General features: G+C 46.4%; 1 protein-coding gene across 3 annotated transcripts in view; it reads left to right on the top strand.

The window, feature by feature from the left end:
• Positions 1-21,902, top strand: part of LOC122813803 — a 1,224,970-nt gene that overhangs the window by 723,203 nt on the left and 479,865 nt on the right. The gene's annotated exons all lie outside the window — the stretch shown is intronic.

Here is a 21,902-nt window from a genome sequence, read left to right as displayed (position 1 = left end):
TCCAGTACATGTGAAAAAATATCACTGGTATATCACAAAAAGTTATTATAAAACAATATAAAAGTTTAAAAGTTTAAAAAGAGAGATTACAAAGTCAAATCTAAGAACATATAAGATAAGTACAACAATTTGAAAAATAGGCTAGCTTTTAAGAAGTAACTCTCAACAATAGAAGTGTAAGTTTTGAGCTCAGTGAGGGGGAAGGGTAGCAAAAATTAATGTGGGGAGACATACTTTCAGTCGGGATTAGTACAAGGACATAGCCATAGAGTTTTAAGATGTTCCTTGATATGTTTTTTGAAGAGTGCGGTAGAGTCTTGATTAGTCATATGTTGAGGTAGTTGATTCCAATGTTTACCTATGGAATTTGAAATTAATGCATCTCCAGCTTTATTGTAAGATTTAGTTGAGGATAGTAGGAGTTTATTAGCAGAGCGAAGTGTGGCTAGATTTTTATAAGGAGAAATCAGTCTAGCCAGGCTAGGAGTATTGTCTGGGAAGTGAAGGGTCTTGTGAATGACTAGTAATTGTTGGTAGAGTATGTGGTTGTTAAGCTCTAGCCAGTTTAGTTGTTTGAGGTTGTGACAGTGGTGAGTTCTGAGGGGAGTAGCAGTAATGAATCTGGCTATACTATTATAACAGGTAGATAGTTTGCTAATGTTATTTTTAGATAAGGAAGTATATATAGCTGAGGCATAGAAAAGGGTGGAAATCAGGTGGGTCTGTGCAATGTTTTTCCTGGCTGCTGGGGTAAGGAAGGGTTTAATTCTGTAAAGTGTCCCAATTTTTTTATTAACAGCTTTAATAGTAGTGTTAATATGGTCATCAAAGTTAAGATGATTGTCAATGGTTACACCTAATAGTCGTGTGGTTTTATTAGGGTTAATAACTGTAGCATTATTTGAGGAGATAGTGAAGGAAGGTATAGGAGATTTATTAGTAGGAGTAAAGAGAAGAAGCTTAGTTTTTTGGCTAAGGAGGAGGCAGTGTTGCATAAACCATTTTTCAACGTTTTGGAAAGTTATTTGGGTGATAGACTGGAGGGAGGAAACATCTTTAGCAGTGCAGATCAAAGTCGAGTCATCTGCATATTGGATGCAGGTAGCTTGTGTCACATTCAAATAGAGGTCATTGATAAATAATGAGAAAAGAAGGGGTCCTAGGATTGATCCTTGAGGAACACCAATATTTACTGGAAGTAAGCTTGATAGATTGTCCCCCCAAAGCACTGATTGTTGCCTGTTTACTAGATAACTTCTAAACCATTGTAAAGAATGTGAGCTCAGAGAGAAAAGGTTAAGTTTATCAAGAAGAATATTATGGTTAACCATATCAAAAGCTTTTGATAGATCTATGAATAGTGCTGAGGAGAAACAATTATTATTGCGATTATTATTTATGGTGTCAGAGAAGGAAAGGAGAGCAGTGGTAGTGCTGTGGAAAGGTCTAAACCCATGTTGACAGTCAGCTAGAAGTTTGTTTTGAAGAAGGTAGTTAAGAAATTGTTTGTGTATGCATCTTTCCATTATCTTAGCTAATGGGGACAGTAAGTCAATGGGGCGAAAGTTGGAGAGCTCAGTAGAAGAGCCCCCTTTATGTAGAGGAATTATGTGAGATATTTTCCAAATGGTGGGGATGTTTCTTTCGAGATAGTCCTATTAATCAAAATAGATACAGGGAGATAAATAGCTTTTGCAGCTATTTGTAAGTATTCAGAAGGGAGTTGGTCAGCAGATGGGGTACAAGGTTTGAGTTTACTGAGAAGCTTGTAAATAATGGATGAAGAGACAGGTTGAATTTGAAAGGCTTTAGATGAGACTGGAAGGGTATGTTGTGGGGATACAGTAGGAGTGGGTAATGAATTAGCTAGGGTTAGTATGGCTTCTGTAAAGTACTTATTAAAGGCATCAGGGATCTGAGAAGCATTGTTGAGGTTATAGCCAGAAGGGATGGGAGTAGGCTTAATATCCTGGTTTAAGGAGTTTATTAACACCTGACCAGAATTTTGAGGGGTATTTTGATTGGCTTTTGTAGGTGAAGATAAAATTCTTTTGTCTCTAAGAGTATCTTTCTTGGTGGAATTTCTTAATTGTTTGAAAAGGAGATGATCAGATGGGCATTTGGTAGCTCTCCATTTAGCCCAGATTTTGTTTCTAAGGATCATTTTTTCTTTAGTTTGTTTTGTTAGCCATGGGGCAGTCTTGGCTCTTAACCTAGTAGAGCGTAATGGAGCGTGCTGATCAAGAATTTGAAGAAAGGTTTTGTTAAAATAGGCCACTGCTTCATTAAGTTCAAGGTGTGTCAAAGGTGACCAGTCACATGCTTGCAGTTCAGCAAGGAAGTTATCAGGGTTAAAAAATCTTTTTGAACGGCATATTCTTAGATTCTGGGTATTAGGATTATTTAATTTTTGTCTGAGGACATATGTAAGTACATGATCGCTAATGCTATCTGGTAGGGTACCAGGAGTATAGCTATTGTGGGGATGATTAGTAAGGATCCAGTCCAAAATTGTCTCTTTATGATTTGGTTTATGGATTCTAGTTGGAGTTGTTATTAATTGGGAGAAACCATAAAGATTAATATGGTTGGTAGGCTGCTGGGATGAGCAGGTTTTCCAGTCAATGTTAAAATCGCCAAGTATTACGGTTTCTTGGGGTAGGTGGATTGCAAGTGAACTGAGTAAGTCTTCTAATATTTGAATATTATTACCAGGGGGAAGGTACATGCAAATTATATAGATAGCTTTATTGTTGTTGATCTGAAGTTTGGTCGACAAAATTTCTGCTTTGTTGCCTGTTAATGGAAGCTCATTAAAAAGGGTAACTTGTAGATTAGATTTATAGATTATGGCTATACCGCCACCTTTTTTCTTCATGCGATCATTTCTAAGTATGTTATAGCCAGGAGGGGTAATTTCCTGGTCTTGTGTAGAGGGTTTTAACCAAGTCTCTGTGAGACATAATATATCAAATGCATGTAGGTGAAGGAGTGCATGGAGGTGGTGAATTTTGTTGTTTACGCTTCTAATATTCAGGTGTGCTATTAGAAGGGAGTTGGTTGCTTTCGTACATGAGGAATGAAGAGGTGACAGGTTAAAATTTGAATCATATTCATTCATGATAGAGGGACCAGGATTTGGATGAACATCACCATGTAGGAGGAGGTGGTGATGGGAGAAAGATAGTATTTTAGAATTTTTAGTGAGATATTAAGAATCTTTTATTAAAGCAGAAGGTCATGTGAGATATTCTATGGTATTTTGGTAGTAAATATTTGGAAGAACAGGTAATGTTGCTATGATTAAGGGTACTGAAAAAAGAGGAAGGTAGAGTTTGTTGCAGATGAGGGTTTTGTTCAAATAAAGTGTATATTTCAAAAGAGGTGGTGTAGTAGGATAAAGAAAGAGAGGCTGTAGTAATAGTAAAGAGAAGGATATGTAAGCAAACTGTTTTAAGTGATGGTGCCATAGTAGTGACTATCTAAAAGGGTAGTAAATGTTATAAAGGATGTTCAAATTAAGAACAAGTAGATCAGTATTGATGTGTGAAGTAGGGAGTAAAGAAGATTTATAATCAGAAATTACTATAGGAGATAGTTAGATTGAGTACAATACGATGTAAATGTTACATAGGTAGTTAGTGAAATTTAAAGTAGGGCAAGGTATTAAAATAATATAAGATGAGAATGCAAGAGACCGTGTTAAATTGAATTTGGAAGTAGATATGAGTCGGTTAGTTCTAGAGTTGGAAGTAATAGATGGATGGTTAAGATGGAGCCGATTATCTTGATGTCCACCGTCAACTTAGATATTATTTGGACAGAACAAAAAAATTTAGAAAATCTGATCAACTTTTTGTTTCCTATGCGGATAATAAAAAAGGCCTTCCTGTTTCTAAAGTGACCTTGTCCAGATGGCTTTCTTCGGTCATCTCTGAAATGTATCTGCTCAGGGGAAAACAGCTGTGCTCAAAACCTAAAGCACATTCAACTAGGAGCTTAGCTACTTCTACAGCCTTTCAAGCTAGACTTCCTTTAGACACTATTTGTGCAGCGGCCACTTGGGCCACTCCTCACACTTTTGTTTCCCATTACAAATTGGACTTGGCCTCCAGGGACAGAGCCAGTTTTGGCTCTACAGTCCTCAAGAGTCTGTTCCATTGAGCCACCCAGGATAGAGGTGCTAGGACGGTCCCATCAAGCAAGAATGAAGGCGAGATTGACAACTTAACATTAAGAAGTTATGTACCTACCATAACGTTCCATGTTAGTTGTCTTCTCTCGCCTTCTTTCTTGCGACCCTCCCTCCTTCCCCCAGGCCTGGACAGACCTTGTTATAAGAAATTATTATGCTGAAGACCATTCAGACCTGGTCCTTCTTCCATCCTGTAAGTTTTCTTTCTTTCTTCCTTTGGGAAGTGTTTCATGCTTGGTGCTATTGCCCTTTGTCATCAAACGAGATCTGGGTACTTACCGCCTTGCATCATGGGATATGGGGCTGCCTCGAGCTGGTAAAAGTGACTCTCGAGCTTAGCAAGTGCCGAGTCAGAGCCGAGGGATCGGCTCCGAACCCATCAAGCAAGAAAGAAGGCGAGAGAAGACAACTAACATGGAACGTTATGGTAGGTACATAACTTCTTATTTTCCTCTTTCCTTTTTCATCCCTTTCTTTCTCCCTCTGATAGTTAGCTTAGTTGCAAACTACTTCTTTACCCTATTCTGTTCTTTTTTGACATCTGTTTTTATTTAGAGGGCATCTTAGGAACCCCTGTTTAAATTAATGGGTGCTCCTTTCCCTTTTCCCCCTTTTCTCTTGTTTAAAAACAAAAATAGTGTATTTAACTTTTACTTCCTGTGTATGTGACTGCATGTGTGAGCCCTTTAGTCCGGTTAGGTTAGAGGACTTTCTGTGTGAGACTGCAAGTGATTGCCTCTCCTTGTCCTTTTCCCTTTCTTTTAGTCATGTTGCAAAAGCAGGATAGTAAGCCGTTGAGCTTCTAAAAATGCGAAAAATGTGGTAAAAAGATGCCCCTAAGCGATTCATACTTTCTGTGTGCGTATTGCTTGGAGCCTCTTCATTTGCAGGAGTCTTGTTCTATTTGCCATAATTTTCATCAACAAGCATTAATGGAATGGAAAAATAATTTTTTGCTGAAAGGCCTTTTGTAGTCGCCTTTCACTGAGGTTATATCTCCTGAATCTGACAAACCCACCAAAAGACTTTCATCAGAGCCGAAGCAGAAGGCTCCAAAGTTATCACATACAAAGGCTTTATTGGAGCAGACCTTTCTTTCTACCTCTAAGACTCCATCGGAGTGGGGAGTTTCATCTATACCATCCCTTGTATGGGAGCAGAAACATAGGAGCCGATCTCCCTCTATTGAAAAGGTTTCTTCTTGGCTCCCTTCTCCACTCCTAGCCAGATCAAGGTAACCTACCATGTCCTGTAGGTCTACCAGGAGTTTATCTGACGTGGATAGGGTAGAGAGACATTTGAAGACACCTGCTTTGGCCAAACTGCTAGTGGATCCGGGCCCAAAGGAATCAGATCAGACTCAAGCCCCCTCTGTTGCTGCAGTTCCTCCTCCAATCTGTCCCCTGCTTCGGATCCGGAAGATTCCAATTTCCAGGTTGTGTTGGTGTGGGGTCCTGGACCCATGCCTTCCTCGGATCAGATATCTACCCTGAGTGTCTCTATGACTTTGAAGTAGGAGACCTCTAGGAGCCGACACTCCCCTGCTAGGTCCGCAGACACTTTTCCCATCTCATCGGCTCAGACTATGCCTCTGGGGGCTTCAGCATGGTTGAGTTCAGCTCCTGCCTCTTCTTTGGACCTACTCTCTTCTCCGGAGATTCCTTCGACTCTGACAACTTGTTTGTCAGATCCGAGGAGTTCCTCGGAGCAGGAAGGGTCTGCCTTTGAAGCCATGAGGAGGGCTTTGACTTCTTCTCAGTCTGACACACAATCTCCTTTGGGTCTTCGTCCCTCTTCAACTCAGGTGTCACTCTTTTCACATGCCCTTTCCACAGGTCTGCAGAGATGATAGGCCTCAGGATGTCCCGCAGGGTTCTGAAACCTCTCCACAATATCCCACTGAGGAGGTCCCTCGGAACAGAACATGCAAGTGGACGCATCTTGACTCCCCAGAGGAGTCAACACTGACCTCGATGAAGAAGAAGGGTCCCCATGATCACCTCCTGAAGTCTCTCCTTTGGAGACATCCTAGAAATCTTAAAACAGAAAGGTGATTGGTAGCCCTCCATCCCTTCTGCTGAGGATTTTCCTGAAGGCCTTTGCAGCTTGCCCATCAACTTCTTGGGTGACATCTCCTTTCGATGAGCTTGTCGAATTAATCTTGTGAAAAGCTTGGGAAACTCCCGATACCATAGACCGTACTCCTAGAAGGCCAAATAAATACATAACTTCCCCAAAGAAGAAACCTTTCTAACAAAGGGAGTTGCAGTTGATGCCATGGTCGTGGTGGCAGCCACTAAAATGGAACTTTCTGAAACCAGTTCCTCTGTCCATCCTCCTAATAAAGACTCTAGGATCATGGATAGGTATGTATAGGAAGCGCGTTTTCTCATCAGTGACCTCTGCCTTATGGTCTCTGAATTGTCTCACCCACTTCACTAGATTACAGAGAGACATGATTAAAGAATTATCAGACTCCCTCCAAGGGGCCATAGCTGATGTGGCAGCAGATAAAGTCAGTGCTCAGCTCGCCACCTTAAATTCAGTTGATCTGAAGTAGTTACTTCATTTGCTCTGCAACCTGTGGGTATCAGATCCGATCTTGGATCCGAGCCGGCAGCTTCACAAGCTACAAGATCCGAGCTCCTAGCTCCTCCCCCCTACCCATAACCCCCTGCCACTAACTGTATTACCTCAGATCGTTTTTGCCGCAGCTGTAGACAGCTACTTTTTGAACAGCTCCTTACCTGACTGGTGAGATTGTTCCTTTTTTTCTCAGAAAAGCTTTTTCTAGTGTTGATTGTGGTGTGTGTGTGTTCAGAGACCTATAGCCAGTATAGTTTGTCAGATAGTTTCCCTTTTTTTTGTGTAGTGTTAGTTTTTCTGTGTCCCCCCTCCCCCACTTAGTGTTTGGGTGTGCGTGCATTGTGGTAGAGAATGGCTGAAGGGCCCAAGGCCATTTTTTCAAAATGTACTGAGTGTGGCCATAAGCTTTCCCCTGCTGATGGCCACACTCAGTGCGATTTATGCCTGGGGGTGGCTCATTTATCAACAGACTGCCAAATCTGTGCATCCTTTAACCCCCGGGCACTTAGGGACAGGAAGAATAAGCTAATCCTGGCGGTCTTGCTTCCCCAGGATTCGGCTGCTTCTTCCTCTCTCGCCAAGGCTCAGGCTGTCTCCACTGCCCCAGTGCCTTCTGTTCCCCCCGCTCAACCGGGGACTCAACCTCCCGCTTCGGGCTTGAGTTCGGGGGACTCTGGTGACTCTTCCTCTATAGAGAAGAGGCACAAAGATAAGGAGAGACATGGGTCTCATAAAAGGCGGGCTGAGACTCAGCCCTCAGCCCCGCCATCTAAGCTAACTAGCTCTCCCTCGAGGGTTTCCGGATCCTCCCCCTCTCGGCTCCGTTCACCTCATTTTTCGCCGGAACCAGAGGAGGAGTACCGGTCTCCCTCAAGGTCGTCGAGGCAACCCTCCCGGCCTGCCTCGACGACTTCATCTAGGTCGACCAGGAGCCTCACCGACGCCGATATGGATCGGATGATGCGACGATTCCTGCAGACCCAAATGCAGATGGGGGTGCTCTTGCCCCCCCCCTCAGGGGGGGAGTGCGGCCTCTGTCTTTGCTCTGATTACTCCTTCTCCAACCCGTTTTCGGGTTTTGGAGTCATCGGATCCGGGTCCTTTCGGAGCCGGGGTATCGTCGGCGCCTATAGCTCTGGTCTCTTCGACGCCGACCATGCCCTCGAGTGTTTCGGATCCGAGTTCTCGGGGCCGAGCGTCGGATCCGGGGGAGTTGATGTGTCTTCGGCGCCGCTGAGGTTGGAGCACACTTCTCTCTCAGATCCGAGCGCATCGGCTCCGACTCCGGTCCCTACCTCGGAGCCGAGGAGATTGCTCTCGGAGCCTGGGGAGAGTAGTTCTCCTTCGGCTTTTGAGGTAGTGGAGAGGGTGCTGTCGAGATCCTCCAGGTCCCCGGTCCGGGCTTCGGATCCCCTCGCACCCCCACTGCATATGGGTCTATCCTCCGTCATCTGTCCATTGGGACAGCCTGCCCAAGCCCTCCAGCCCATTCCCATGGAGGAACAGGAAGCCGTTGACGAGCCCTCCGCGGACAGTCCCACCGAGGAGGTCCCTCGTAAACGGAGGTGTAAAAGGAGGCACCCGGACTCCCCTGAGTCCGTCACCACAGACACGGATTTGGATGAAAGGGAAGGTCCCCCAAGGTCACCCCCCGAGGATGTCTCCTTTGGAGACATCATGGAGATGTTGCATATTAGAGGGGGGTGGTCTGCCCAAAAACCTTCTGCAGACGAATCCGTCTTCCTGGAGGCATTTGAGGCAGGCCCGTCTATCTCCTAGGTGTCCCCTCCGGCTGACCCCCTGGTAGACCTTATTACTACCAGGGCGTGGAAGGAGCCCGACACCGTGGAGCCAATCCCGAGACAGCCCCGACAAAGTCCTTAGCCCCCCATCAGATAGACAGTCGTGGGCCAAGGGGACCCCGGTCGATGCCATGTTGGTGGCGGCTACCACGAAGAGAGAACTCCCCCAAGAGAGTTCTTAGGTCCACCCGCCAGATAAGGAATCTCGAGCGCTGGACCGCATTGGGAAGCGGATGTTTGCTTCAGCGACCTTCTCAGTGAGGGCGCTGAATTATATGGCACATACCATTAGGCTACAGCGAGACTTGATTAAGGAATACGCTGCAGCCCCCCCCGGAGTCCATGTTGGTCAAGGACAAGCAGGTGTTTTCGACTTGTATGGCCACTCTAAAATCCATCTCTAACACGTCCATGCGGCTACTCTCTCATGCAACGGAGGGAGCCGCGAGGGCCAGCGGAGCCGGGGTCGTCTTGCGGCATCACGCCTGGCTCCGCCTTTGCGATTTTGCGGAACCCTTCAAGGCGTCCTTCGCGAATGCGCCCTTTGACTGGTCTTCGCTTTTTGGCAAGACCATTTTTGAAACGCTGGTCCAAAGCGAGAAGAACGAGAAGACGCTGTCTGCTGTCGGTGTCCGCTTCTCTAATCCCCAACGATCCTTCTCAAGGAATCAGAGGGGACAAAAGAAGTTGTGGTTCTGCAAGCCTCAGCAATCCCATCCAGCTTCAGACCCCTCGTCCTCCAGAGGCAGAGGAGGACAAGGTGGACGCCGGCCCAGAGGCAGAGGGGGGCCACGTAATTTCGGGTCTAGAGAGCCTTTCTTGGACAGACCCGCGCAGCAGCCCTGAGGGCTTACCAGACTGTCCATCTCTGGTGGCAGTCGGGTGGCGGTTGACGGCGCATCTGTCAAATTGGGAGTCCACTACGACATATCGATGTGTGCTCTGGATCATATCCAGAGGTTACTCCATTCCCTTCCTAGGCCTTCCCCCTACAAGCAGACGCTTCCCCAATGTTCCACTCGATCAGAGGGAGGCAGCGGCTTCTGAGGTTTTGAAGTTGCTAAAAAAAGAGCCATCCAGCCCGTCCCCCCAGATCAGTCCGGATTGGGTTATTACTCCAAGTTCTTTTTAGTGCCAAAGAAGACGGGGGACCTAAGACCCATCCTAGACTTGTCCGCTCTGAACCTGTTCATCCCCAAGGAAAAATTCCGGATGGTCACACTTCAATCAATTCTCCCCTTGTTGCAGGAGAATGACTGGATGTGCTCTGTAGACCTCAAGGATGCGTACTACCACATATTGATGGACAGACGATCCAGAAGGTTTCTCCGCTTCCGGCTGGGAGCCAGTCATTATCAGTTCAGGGTTCTTCCGTTTGGCCTCACCTCAGTCCCCAGGGTGTTCACCAAGGTCATGGCAGTGGTTGCAGCCCACCTGAGACTTCAAGGCATTCAGGTTTTCCTGTACCTAGACAACTGGCTCCTTACCACCACCAACAGGCATCAGCTCTGCGTTGCAAGAGATTACGCTCTGACTCTTGCCCAGAGTCTAGGCATCTCAGTGAATCTTCAAAAATCCTTCCTTCGCCCCATACAAGTATTAGAGTTCATAGGGGCCAGATTGGATACCCGTACTTCTCGAGCCTTTCTGACGTCGGACAGGCTGAGCAGCTTGTCGCTTCAGGTGCTTACTCTTCTTTAGAGTCAGGCTCCTGCAGCGGAGTTATTCCTGAGGGCACTAGGGTCTATGGCAGTGGCAATCGGTCTATCCCTTCATGCACGCCTGTGAATGTGGATTTTACAATGCACCCTCCAGGTTCAGTGGTAGCTATTACTCCACCCGTTAAGCTCTCTGATCCCACTGAGCAGAGTTTGCAAAGACTCCCTTCTTTGGTGGCTTCACTCTCGAGAGCTGAGGCAAGGGAGACCCTTTGTGATTCCCCCACCCCAAGCCACGCTGACCACGGATGCTTCTCACCTCGGGTGGGGCAGGCATTGTTCGGGCAGAACCGTCCAAGGCACGTGGACTTCCCTACAGAGACCGCACTGCATATCAGTGTCCTAGAGATGAGGGCGGTGCTTCTAGCGTTGCAAGCTCCCCACGACCTTCTACCTCTGGGGACTATTGCAATCCAGACAGACAATATGTCGGTAGTCTGGTACATAAACAAACAGGGAGGAACCAGGTCTTATCCCCTTTGTCGAGAAGCTGTGAGAGTGTTGGAATGGGCGATATCCACCAACCGCTTTCTAGTAGCAATGCATATTCCGGGACGGTCCAACATATTAGCGGACAAACTGAGTCGGATAATTCTCACTCCGTACGAGTGGTCTCTCAATCCATCAGTTGCGAAGCAGATCTTCCGCAAGTGGGGTTGGCCTCGCTGCGATCTTTTTGCTTCTCCATTAAACACAAAATGCAGCGAGTACTTCGCAATACTTCCCCCTGAGGGGGAGACTCCCAGAGACGCTCTAGTTCATGCTTGGTCTCCCGGTCTTCTTTATGCTTATCCTCCCCTTCCGCTTATGACCAAGTTCATACAGAAAGCCTGTCAGTTGGGGAGCAAAGTTATCCTCATAGCCCTATTCTGGCCTCACCAGATCTGGTTCCCATACCTGCGGTCTCACAGTTTAACTCCCCCTTGGATACTGGAACCCATTCCAGACCTAATTTCACATCCCGCAGGATGTCAAACCCCGAACCTGGTAAACCTCAAGCTTTCGGCTTGGTTGATCCAGTTCCACTGATGGCAAGGACTTCCGGTATCTCATCACCAGTGAAGGCCATTCTGGTAGCGGCTCATAAGCCGGCTACCAGGAAAATATATAATAGCAAGTGGAAACGCTTCTCCATCTGGGCTACAGACAAGGGCCTGGATCCTTTTACAGTTCCTATTCTGACAATCTTGGACTTCCTGTCGCTGATTTTTCGGCAGGGAGCAAGTGCTTCTACGGTTAAGGTGCAGTTTGCAACCATTTCCCATTTTCATGAGGGAGATGGATTAGGGTCATTGGCATCCACAAAGTTATGCAAAATTTTCTTGCGAGGCATCTTTCACTTGAAGCCTCCTGTGAAAACGGTGGTGCCACCATGGGATTTGACACTAGTCTTGCAAGCCCTGACGAGTCCACCCTTTGAGCCTGCAGCCTCGATTCCTTTAAAATTCTTGTCCTGGAAATCGGCTTTTTTGGTAGCTATTACTTCTGCCAAGAGGGTTTTGGAACTCCAGGCACTGTGTATGAAACCCCCTTATCTCATTTTTCACAGGGATAGAGTGTCTCTCAGGACTAACCCGTCTTTCTTACCTAAGGTGGCTTCGGAATCTAAGATCAATCAATCAATCAATCAATCAATTTGCCCGTGTTCTTTCCAAATTTTCAGAATAAGGGGGAGTACATATTGCACAAACTGGACGTACACAGGCAACTACGTTTTTACTTGCACAGAACTAAGGATTTTCGCAAGTCTGATCAGTTGTTTGTATCCTTTGCAAAATCAGCCAGGGGAAGGGTCATTTCTAAAGTGACCCTAGCAAATTGAATTTGTCAATGTATAGTTCAAGGGTATGTATCTTTGGGAAAACCAGCTCCTATGGGAATACACGCTCATTCTACCCGGTCCTTCGCCACCTCAGCAGCTTTCTGGTCCAGGGTTCCCTTTGACGTCATATGTTCAGCAGCTACCTGGTCCTCTTCTCATACGTTCATTTCTCATTATAAACTGGATATGATATCGAGAAGTAGGGCTTCTTTTGGCTCTGCGGTGCTTTGGGATATCCTTCCATAAGGCCACCCAGGTTTATTGTCTAGGTAGCTGGGGACTCTGTCCCACAGGTTGCAGAGCAAATGAAGTAACTACTTCAGATAAAGAAGTTATGTACTCACCATAACGTTCCATCTGAGTAGGTACTTCATTTGTCTGCAGCCATCCCTCCCTGCCATCCCCCTAACCTTTTCTCAGGTTTTCTACTGGTCACCTGAAATTTTGCTATCTTGAGGTTAGGTCTTCAGTATACCTCTGTCGAGGTTATGATTTAGATTGGGCAAAATCGATCTGAGGTAATACAGTTAGTGGCAGGGGATTATGGGTAGGGGAGGAGCTAGGAGCTTGGATCTTGTAGCTTGTGAAGCTGCCGGCTCGGATCCGAGATCGGATCCGATACCCACAGGTTGCAGACAAATGAAGTACCTACTCAGATGGAATGCTATGGTGAGTACATAACTTCTTTTTAACTCATCCATGCGACTCATTTCTTTTGCTACAGATGGAATGAGTAGGGCAGCAGGCTCAGGTATCTCTCTTAGGAAGCAGGTCTGCATGCACCTTGGCGATTTTGCAGAGCCCTTTAAGTCTTCCTTTATCAATGTGCTTTTTGACGGTTCATCTCTTTTCGGACCGAAAGCAAAGGAAACACTCACCAGGTGTAAACAAGAAGGCAAGACCTTGTCTGCCATTGAAGTGTGTTTTTCCACTCCTACCAGATCCTTTCCCAAGGGTCAGAGAGGTAGCAGGAAAATGTGGTTCAGAAAATCTCAAAGGTTCTACCAGGACACACAAGGTGAAAGTTCCCCTAGAGGCAGAGGGGGGATCTCTAATGGAAGACATCGCCCCGTGGCAGAGGTGGTCTGCAAAACCAGGGCTTCAGAGAATCTTTTTTTGGGAGACCCTTCCAGCAGTCCTGAAGTGTGCCCAATTGCTCGCCTCTGGAGGCAGTCGGAGGAAGATTGTCTCTGCACTAGGAAACCTGGCTAAAAATCACAAATGAAAAATGGGTGCACGACATAATATCAAAAGGCTATATCATTCCTTTCTCCCTTCCTATTCCCAAAAACAAATCAGTTCCAGACATTCCACCCAGTCAAAAGGGACACGCAACACTAGAGATTCAAAAGTTGCTATCAAAAAGAGTCATCCAAGAATTCCCCGCAGACCAGAGAGGATTCATAACTTACTCAAGATTCTTTTTAGCTCAAAAAAAATGGGACTGGAAATCCATTTTGGATCTCGCCAGCCTAAACTAATCTGTAAAAAACTCCAAGTTCTGGGTGGCGACACTGCAGTCAATATTTCCATTCTTAGGAAAAGACAATTGGATGTGCTTTGTAGACCTTCAGGATGCATAGTACCACATTTGAATGGACAAGCAGTCCAGGAGGTTTTTGTGCTTCCAGCTGGTAGCCAGTCATTTCCAATTTTGAGTTCTGTCCTTTGGTCTCACCACAACCCCCAGGGTGTTCACCAAATGTATGGCAGTAGTAGCGTCTCACCTGAGACAAAAAGGATTCCGCATGTTTCCATATTTGGATGACTGGCTCATAACTGCCCTGACCAGGCATCAGTTGCTCCAATCGGGATTATTTCCTTCAGCTCTTTTCTTCCCTAGGCATTACCGTCATCTACGAAAAATCTGTGTTAGAGCCATCTCAGAGTTTAGTTTTCATAGGAACAGAACTAAACACAACTTCACAAATAGCAAGACTTCCACGGTGCAGAGCAGATGACCTCTGGTACTATGTGAGAATTCTGATTAAGAAGTCAAAAGCTGCTGCAAAGCTAGTAGTCACTGTGTTAGGAAAAATGGCTGCAGCTATCATACTGATTCCTCTAGCTCGCCTGCACATGAGGGTCCTTCAGTGTTGGTCTTTGCTGAATGGTCGATCTTGGAACATCCAGTGTCCAAGATTCTGATAACCAGTACCTGCAAAAAAGACCTTCAATGGTGGATTCACTCAGCCTTAGTGACTCAGTGTTGCCCGTTCACCCTTCCTCATCCTATAGCTATGGTGATGCTTACCAGATAGGGTGGGGGATATTTTCTAGGGAAGACAGTTCAAGGCATCTGGCAAGAACATGAAGCTCAGCTGCATATAAATATCCTAGAGATGAGGGCAGTGCTTCCTGTGTTGCAAGCATTTCAGGAACCACTTCCTCTAGGAACGATAGCAATCCAGTCAGACAACATGTCTGTAGTATGGTATATAAACAAACAGGGGAACCAGATCATTGCCACTTTGTCGAGAAGCTCTCAGGGTCTGGCATTGGGCGATAACCTCCAACCATTTTCTGATAGCAACGCATATCCCCTGGAAGTCCAGCGTCATTGCAGACAAAATGAGCAGGGCCATCTTATGGCCGCACAAGTGGTCCCTCAACCATAAAGTTACAGAAATGATTTTCCAGAAATGGGGCAGCCTTGCTGAGACCTTTTTGCATCACCCAACAATGCCAAATGCAGCAGCTACTTCGCCCTAATCCCTCCCACAGGGGAGTCACCAAGGGATGCACTTGTACATGTTGGCCTCTGGAACTTCTTTATGCCTTCCCCCCAATTCCACTAATTTCAAAATTTCTGCAGAAAGCGAGTTTGTTGGAGACAACAATTATCCTAATTGCCCCCTACTGGCCTTGTCAAATTTGTTTCCTTTTTCTTCAACCTCATCTTCGGGATGAACCTTGGATTCTGGACCCAGTTCCAGACTTTCTGCTGCATCCTTCAGGGATGGTTCATCCCAATTTGAACTCCCTCAAGTTGACAGTCTGCCTGCTTCAGTTCCCTTAATTTGCCAGGTTTCCATCTCTTTCCTCTCCAGTCAAGCCTATTTTATTGTCATCTCATAAGTCATCTCCTTGAAAACTTTACAGAAGCAAATGGAAAGATTTGTGCTGTGGGCCAACAACAACAGGGTAGACCCCTTTACAGCACCAGTTCATACTATTTTGCAATTCCTATCAGAGCTTTTTAATGGTGGAGCAGCAGCAGCAGCTTCAATTAGAGTTCAGCTAGCTGCTATTTCTAATTTCCATACAGGAGAGAATGACCGTCCTATCATGTCACACAGACTGTGCAAAGCATTTTTGAAGGGCACTATCATGTTAAAACCACCATATAAGAATCCAGCATCTCCCTGGGATCTCAATTTCATCTTAGCTAATATTCTCTTTCCTCGCTTTGAACTTTCAGTCATATGTGAGTTAAAATATCTTTCCCAGAAAACTCTCTTTTTGGTGGCTATTACATCAGCTAAAGGAGTATCTGAGTGTGTATATATATATATATATATATATATATATATATATATATATATATATATATACACATATATGTGTGTGTATATATATATATATATAAAATGAGTATATATATATATATATATATATATATATATATATATATATGTGGAGTCTTCCATAAAGACAGAGTCTCATTATGCACTAACCCATCCTTTTTGCCCAAGGTCATGTCAGAAAAAGAAGTTATGTGCTCACCATAACGTGTTTGTAGTCCATCTCGCCCTTCATTCTTTCATATGTGTTTGGAGCCGACTATTACAAAGCTTAAAGTCTCCTAGTTGGCTCATGGCTAGGTAGGTATCCCATAGTACACTAGTGCAATCCCCAGATCTTGTTTGCTGATAAACTATAGGAAGAGAAATAAAGTTATCCAGAAAGAGCAACAATAATGAAAGGTCTCCACCCTACCAAGGTAACACTATCCTGTCTCCAGATCCTTCCAGGATGGGGGTAGGTGGGTGGGTTCGTAAGAATGAAAGGCAATATGGACTACAAACATGGAACGTTATGGTGAGTACATAACTTCTTTATGTTCTGTAGTCCTATCCCGCCTTCATTCTTACATATGGGACAGCGTCCCTAGCATCTTATTCTTGGGTGGCTCACAGGAAAATACTCCAGAGTACCGTGGAACCTAAGGAGGCTCTACCCCTTGAGGTCAGATCCACTTTGTAATGAGTAATAAAGGTATGAGGGGTATCCCAAGTTGCTGCTGCACAGATATTGTCAATTGAAACTCTGGCTTGGAAGACAGGCAGATGTAGACTGGGATCTTGTAGAATGAGTCTTAATCTTAAACGGTAGTCTTTCCATTGAAGGAGTAAATGAAGGAAATACAGCTCGAAATCCATTTAGATAGGGTCACTTTAGAGACTGGCAAACCTATTCTAGATTCAGAAAAGGATACAAACAATTGATCTGACTTTTTGAGTTCCTTAGTCCTGTGAAGGTAGAGCCATAGCTGCCTGTGAACATGAAGATGAAGATGATGAAATTTGTATGATTAGGCAAAAATACAGGTAATTCTATGGTTTGGTTCAAATTAGTGTGAGAGCAAAATTTAGGGATAAAGGAAGGATTTGCACGAAGGGAAAGTGTCTTTGTGGAAAATCAAATAAGGAGGCTTAATCGACAGTGCTTGTAACTTTGATACTCGTCTAGCTGATGTGATGGCTACTAGAAACAAGGTCTTCCAATGCAGAAACTTCAATAGACATGAATGTGCAGGTTCAAAGGCCTGGAAGTTAGTTTGGATAGAACGAAGTTTAGATCCCAAGGAGATACCGGTTCCTGGAAAGGAGGTCTCAGCAAAGCAGCACCTTTAAGGAAGGTTTTACATAATCTGTGGGACATCAGGTTAGATTCATGTTGTCCCAAATGAAAGTTAGATGTTAAGTTGTCTCTCTCGCCTTCATTCTTGCTGGTTGGGTTCGGAGCCGATCTTCAGCTCCGACTCGGCCATTTTCTAAAGCTCGAGAGCTATTTACTGGCTCGAGGCCTCCCTATATCCCACAATGCCTGGCGCTAGATCCCCAGATCTCGTTTGCCGCTTTAGCTACGAGGTTGTGCTTTACTGGCTCAGGTCGTATTTAACTTTTTTGTGATACTTAGTTGTTAAAATTTAGTATATATTTATAGCTTTTTTAGTAGTGTATTACTGTTAGATTAGTTTTAGTACCCTTTTTATCTTTTATAAACCTTTTTTCCAGTAAGAAGTAGTGTTTAGCCTTTGTAGTTAAAGATAAATTTCTTGTTTATATTTCTAGTATCGTTACTCTCTTTAAATTTTTGTGTGAAGGTGTGGGACTAGTGTGTGTGTTTGAGTGTGTTTGTTTCTTTACACTAGTCTAGTATACTTCCATTGGTATCCCTTTTTCTTGAGCATGTCAAAGGATACCAAGGTATCAGGGTTCAAGAAGTGTGACTCGTGCTGTCAGAAAATGTCTCTGACAGACGGTCACACTTCTTGTGTTTATTGTTTGGGCGCCCTACACCTGCAGGACTCTTGCTCGGTATGTCATGCCTTTAGTCCGAGAGTCCTGCAGGAGCGTAGGAACAAGTTGATTCTTAGAGGGTTACTAAACCCCGAGGGGTCTCTGGCGAAGCCTCAGCCAGCGAAAACCCCTAAGCCCACCAAGCCGTCGGCTCCCAGTACGGAGCCGTCGCCAGGTGGAGCGTCTGCTTCCATTTCGGTTCCGGCCGGAACCGAAGTATCTGAATCTCACTCGGCTCCGACCTTGGTGTCAGAACCGTCAGGGAGCCGTAAGCGATCTGGGTCTCCATCCCTAGAGTCGATTCGCTCGGCTCTGGGGTCGCCTTTACTACAATCTGAATGGAGCCATCGGTCCCACTCTTCTCGGTCCTCGAGGCTATCCGATCATGACTTGGAGAGGGTGGTTAGTAGACACCTCAAATCGCAGGCCCTGGCTGAAATGTTAACTAGCCCTCCTCATCAGGCTGTGGCTGTTCCTGTTTCTGAAGTAGTTCCTCCTCCAACTCCTCCTGTCAGTTCGGAGCCGGTGTTTGTTGGGGCTCGGATCCTGGAAACGTCAGTGCCAATGTTTCCCCTTTCGGCTCCGTCGTCTGCTCCGATTTCTTCAATGGTTCCGTCCTTGGAGGGATCTGGGCGCTGAGACTCCTTCGTTGGCTCCGAGGGGGTGAGTGGCATCGGACCCTTGTCTGGCCCCGTTCTCCCTCTCGGAGCCTCGGCACAGGTAAACTCGGCTCCTACATCGGCCTCGGAGCCATCCCTTTCAGTGCCGGGGAGGATTCCCGTCTTTTCTGAGTGGAGACCCTCTTCTCTGTCGGACAGGGGCGCCTTCGAGGTCATGAGGAGTGTGCTGACTTCTGAGTCTGCACCTCAATCAGCCCCTTCGGCTCCTCCCCTCGGGTGCCTGCTTCGGTCTCTACCCCTCCTCCAGACCCCAAGCGAGGGGATCAAACGCTCCAGGTCACCCCACTGGGTGGCTCTTCCTCTTCCGAGGCCTCCCTTGAAATTTCAGAGGAGCTCCCTCAAAAGAGGAAATGTAAGAGGAAACATGTCGACTCCCCCGAGTCTGTCACGTCAGGTACCGACTTGGAGGATTTGGAAGGGTCCCCCAAGATCCCCCTCTGAAGATGTCTCTTTCTCAGACATCCTTGAGATCCTTAGGCAGAGGGGGAACTGGACTGCCCTTAACCCTTCTGAGGACGAGTCGGTATTCCTGGACACGTTTGGTTCTCGCCCCTCCACCTCCTGGGTGTCTCCGCCTTTCGATCCATTGATGGAAGTAGTGGCTCGGAAGGCGTGGTCAGCCCCGGACACACTGGAACCAACCCCCAGCAGGCCCACTTAGTTTATTAAGTCCCCTCAAGATAAACAATTTTTGACTAAGGGTGTCCCCGTTGATGCCATGGTGGTAGCAGCGGCCACGAAAAAGGAGTTGGCTGACACTTCTGTACCTGTCCATCCCCCTAATAAAGATTCTAGGATGATGGACAGATACAGGAAGCGGATGTTTTCTTCAGCGACCTTCTCCATGCGGTCGCTGAATTACTTGTGCCACTTCACCCGTCTCCAGAGGGATCTCCTCAAGGAGCTAGGAGATACCCTTCAAGATCCATCAGCTGCGGGGGCTCAAGACAAGATTAACTCCCATCTGGCGGCTCTTAATTCAATCGTCAACTCCTCCATGCGGTTCATTTTGTATGCGGCTGATGAGGCGAGTAGGGCCACTGGCACAGGCGTGGCTTTGAGAAGACATGCCTGGATGCGGTTATGTAACTTTGCTTATCCCTTCAAGGCGTCTTTCACCAATACCCCTTTCGATGGTTCGGCTCTGTTTGGACTACAAGTGAAAGATACCCTTACCAGGTGTGAGCAGGAAGGCAAGACTCTCTCTGCCGTGGGAGTCTGTTTTTCCACTCCCTCAAGACCATACCCTAAAGGTCAGAAGAGTGAAAAGATGTGGTTCCAGAAACCCCAGGGAGCCATGCCTGACATATGTGGCAAGTTTCCCTCCAAAGGCAGAGGAGGGAACAATAGACGCCGCCCACGGGGCAGAGGGGGTCCGCAGAATCAGGGCAGCAGAGAATCTTTCTCTGACAAGTCCTTCCAGCACCCCTGAGGGGCTGCCCGGCTGTCCTCCTTCGGAAGCAGTCGGGGGAAGATTGTCTCTGTACCCAGAAGCCTGGCGTCTCATCACACGAGACAGATGGGTATGGTCTATCATATCCGGAGGTTACAAAATCCCTTTTGTCCACACCCCCTTAAAAGCAAACAAGCCCATCCCAGATGTTCCACCCGGTCTAAGGGAACAAGCAGTACAAGAAATTTCAAAACTGCTAAAAAAACAGGCCATCCAACAAGTCCCAGCAGACCAGCAAGGATCCGGAATTTACTCAAAGTTCTTTTAGGTACCAAAAAAGACAGGAGACTGGAGACCCATTTTGGATCTCAGCAGACTACAACAAGTCTGTTCAAAGAACAAAGTTCCGGATGGTCACGCTTCAGTCCATTCTACCCTTTTTGGGTCAGGACAATTAGATGTGCTCCATAGATCTTCAGGATGCGTACTACCATATCAAAATGGACAGGCATTCCAGAAGGTTTCTCCGCTTCCGGCTGGGAGCCAGTCATTACCAGTTCAGAGCCCTGCCCTTTGGTCTCACCACAGCCCCCAGGTTGTTCACCAAATGTATGGCAGTGGTTACCGCTCACCTGAGACGGCACGGATTTCAGGTCTTTCCATGTCTAGACGACTGGCTCCTTACTACTACCACCAGACATCAATTGCTGAGAACCAGGGAGTATACCATCCAAACATGCTCCAACCTAGGTATCTCAATAAATTTCAAAAAGTCTGCATTGTCAAATTGTCAGTCTTTAACCTTTATAGGCGCAAGATTAAATACGAAAGATCTGTCCGCAAGACTTCCAATAGACAGAGTGGCAGACATTCGCCAACACGTACAGGTATTATTAGGATGCAGAAAGATTCAGGCCAGATTCGTCTTAAAAACCTTGGGTCTCATGGCAGCAGCGATCATATTAGTTCCCCTGGCTCGCTTTCACATGAGGATTTTCCAGTGGATGCTTTTCACCCAATGTTCCTTTCAACAACTTCCTATGTCTCACAAGATAATGATCACGCAGTCATGCAAAGACCACTTGACTTGGTGGATGGTCTCCCCATCAGTACCGCGGGGCAGACCATTTGTCCTTCCTCCTCCAGTTGCCACAGTGACCATGGATGCCTCCCTGATTGGGTGGGGGGGGCATTTTCAGGGCAGGACTGTCCAGGGCACCTGGCAAACCCACGAGTACCACTTGTACATAAATGTTTTGGAGATGAGGGCGGTGCTTTTAGCGTTGCAAGCTCTTCAGAACTCTCTACCCACTGGGACCATTGCAATTCAGACAGACAATATGTCTGTAGTGTGGTACATCAACAAGCAGGGCGGAACCAAGTCCTATCCCTTATGACGAGAAGCACTCAGACTATGGCAATGGGCGATCTCCGCTCAACGGTTTCTGACAGCAACACACATCCCTGGGAAGTCCAACGTCACGGACAGGCTAAGCAGAGCTATTCTCATGCCTCACGAGTGGTCTCTCAATCGGACAGTAGCGGACAAAATCTTCCGCAAATGGGGTTAGCCTTGCTGCGACCTTTTCGCAACTCCTGTCAACAGCAAGTGCGACAGTTTCTTCACTCTCTTCCCTCTTCCCGGATACTCCCCCAGAGACACTGTAGTTCACGATTGGCCCCAGGGACTTCTGTATGTATTCCCACCCTTTCCCCTAATTCCCAAACTAATTCAGAAAGCTACCGTGCTGGGGTGCAGGATGATCCTCATTGCCCCCTACTGGCCTCGACAAATCTGGTTCCCTTCCTGCATCGTCACCTTCTAGAGCAGCCTTGGAATCTGGACCCAGTTCCGGACCTCTTGATCCATCAGTTGGGCAGGCTGCATCAATCTCTTCAGTCTCTCAACCTCACTGCTTGGTTGCTCCACTTCCAACCTTAGCCAGGCTTCCCAGTATTTCTCATTCAGTGCGTGAGATTATCCTTTCTTCGCACAAACCTACAACCAGGAAGACTTATGCTAGTAAGTGGAAACGTTTCTCTTTCTGGGCAGAGGCTAGAAATATAGATCCTTTTACGGCCCCTGTCCATAACGTCCTAGACTTTTTAGCAGAACTTTTTCAAGCGGGCTCCTCTTCTGCCACCATTAGAGTTCAATAAGCGGCAATCATTAGCAGCAAT

This window comes from Protopterus annectens, chromosome 10.part0, assembly GCF_019279795.1.
Source record: "Protopterus annectens isolate FY-2018-M chromosome 10.part0, PAN1.0, whole genome shotgun sequence".
NCBI classification, from domain to species: Eukaryota; Metazoa; Chordata; order Ceratodontiformes; family Protopteridae; genus Protopterus; species Protopterus annectens.
Note: the sequence above shows the minus strand (reverse complement) of the source record. Positions and strands in the feature narration are given on the sequence as shown.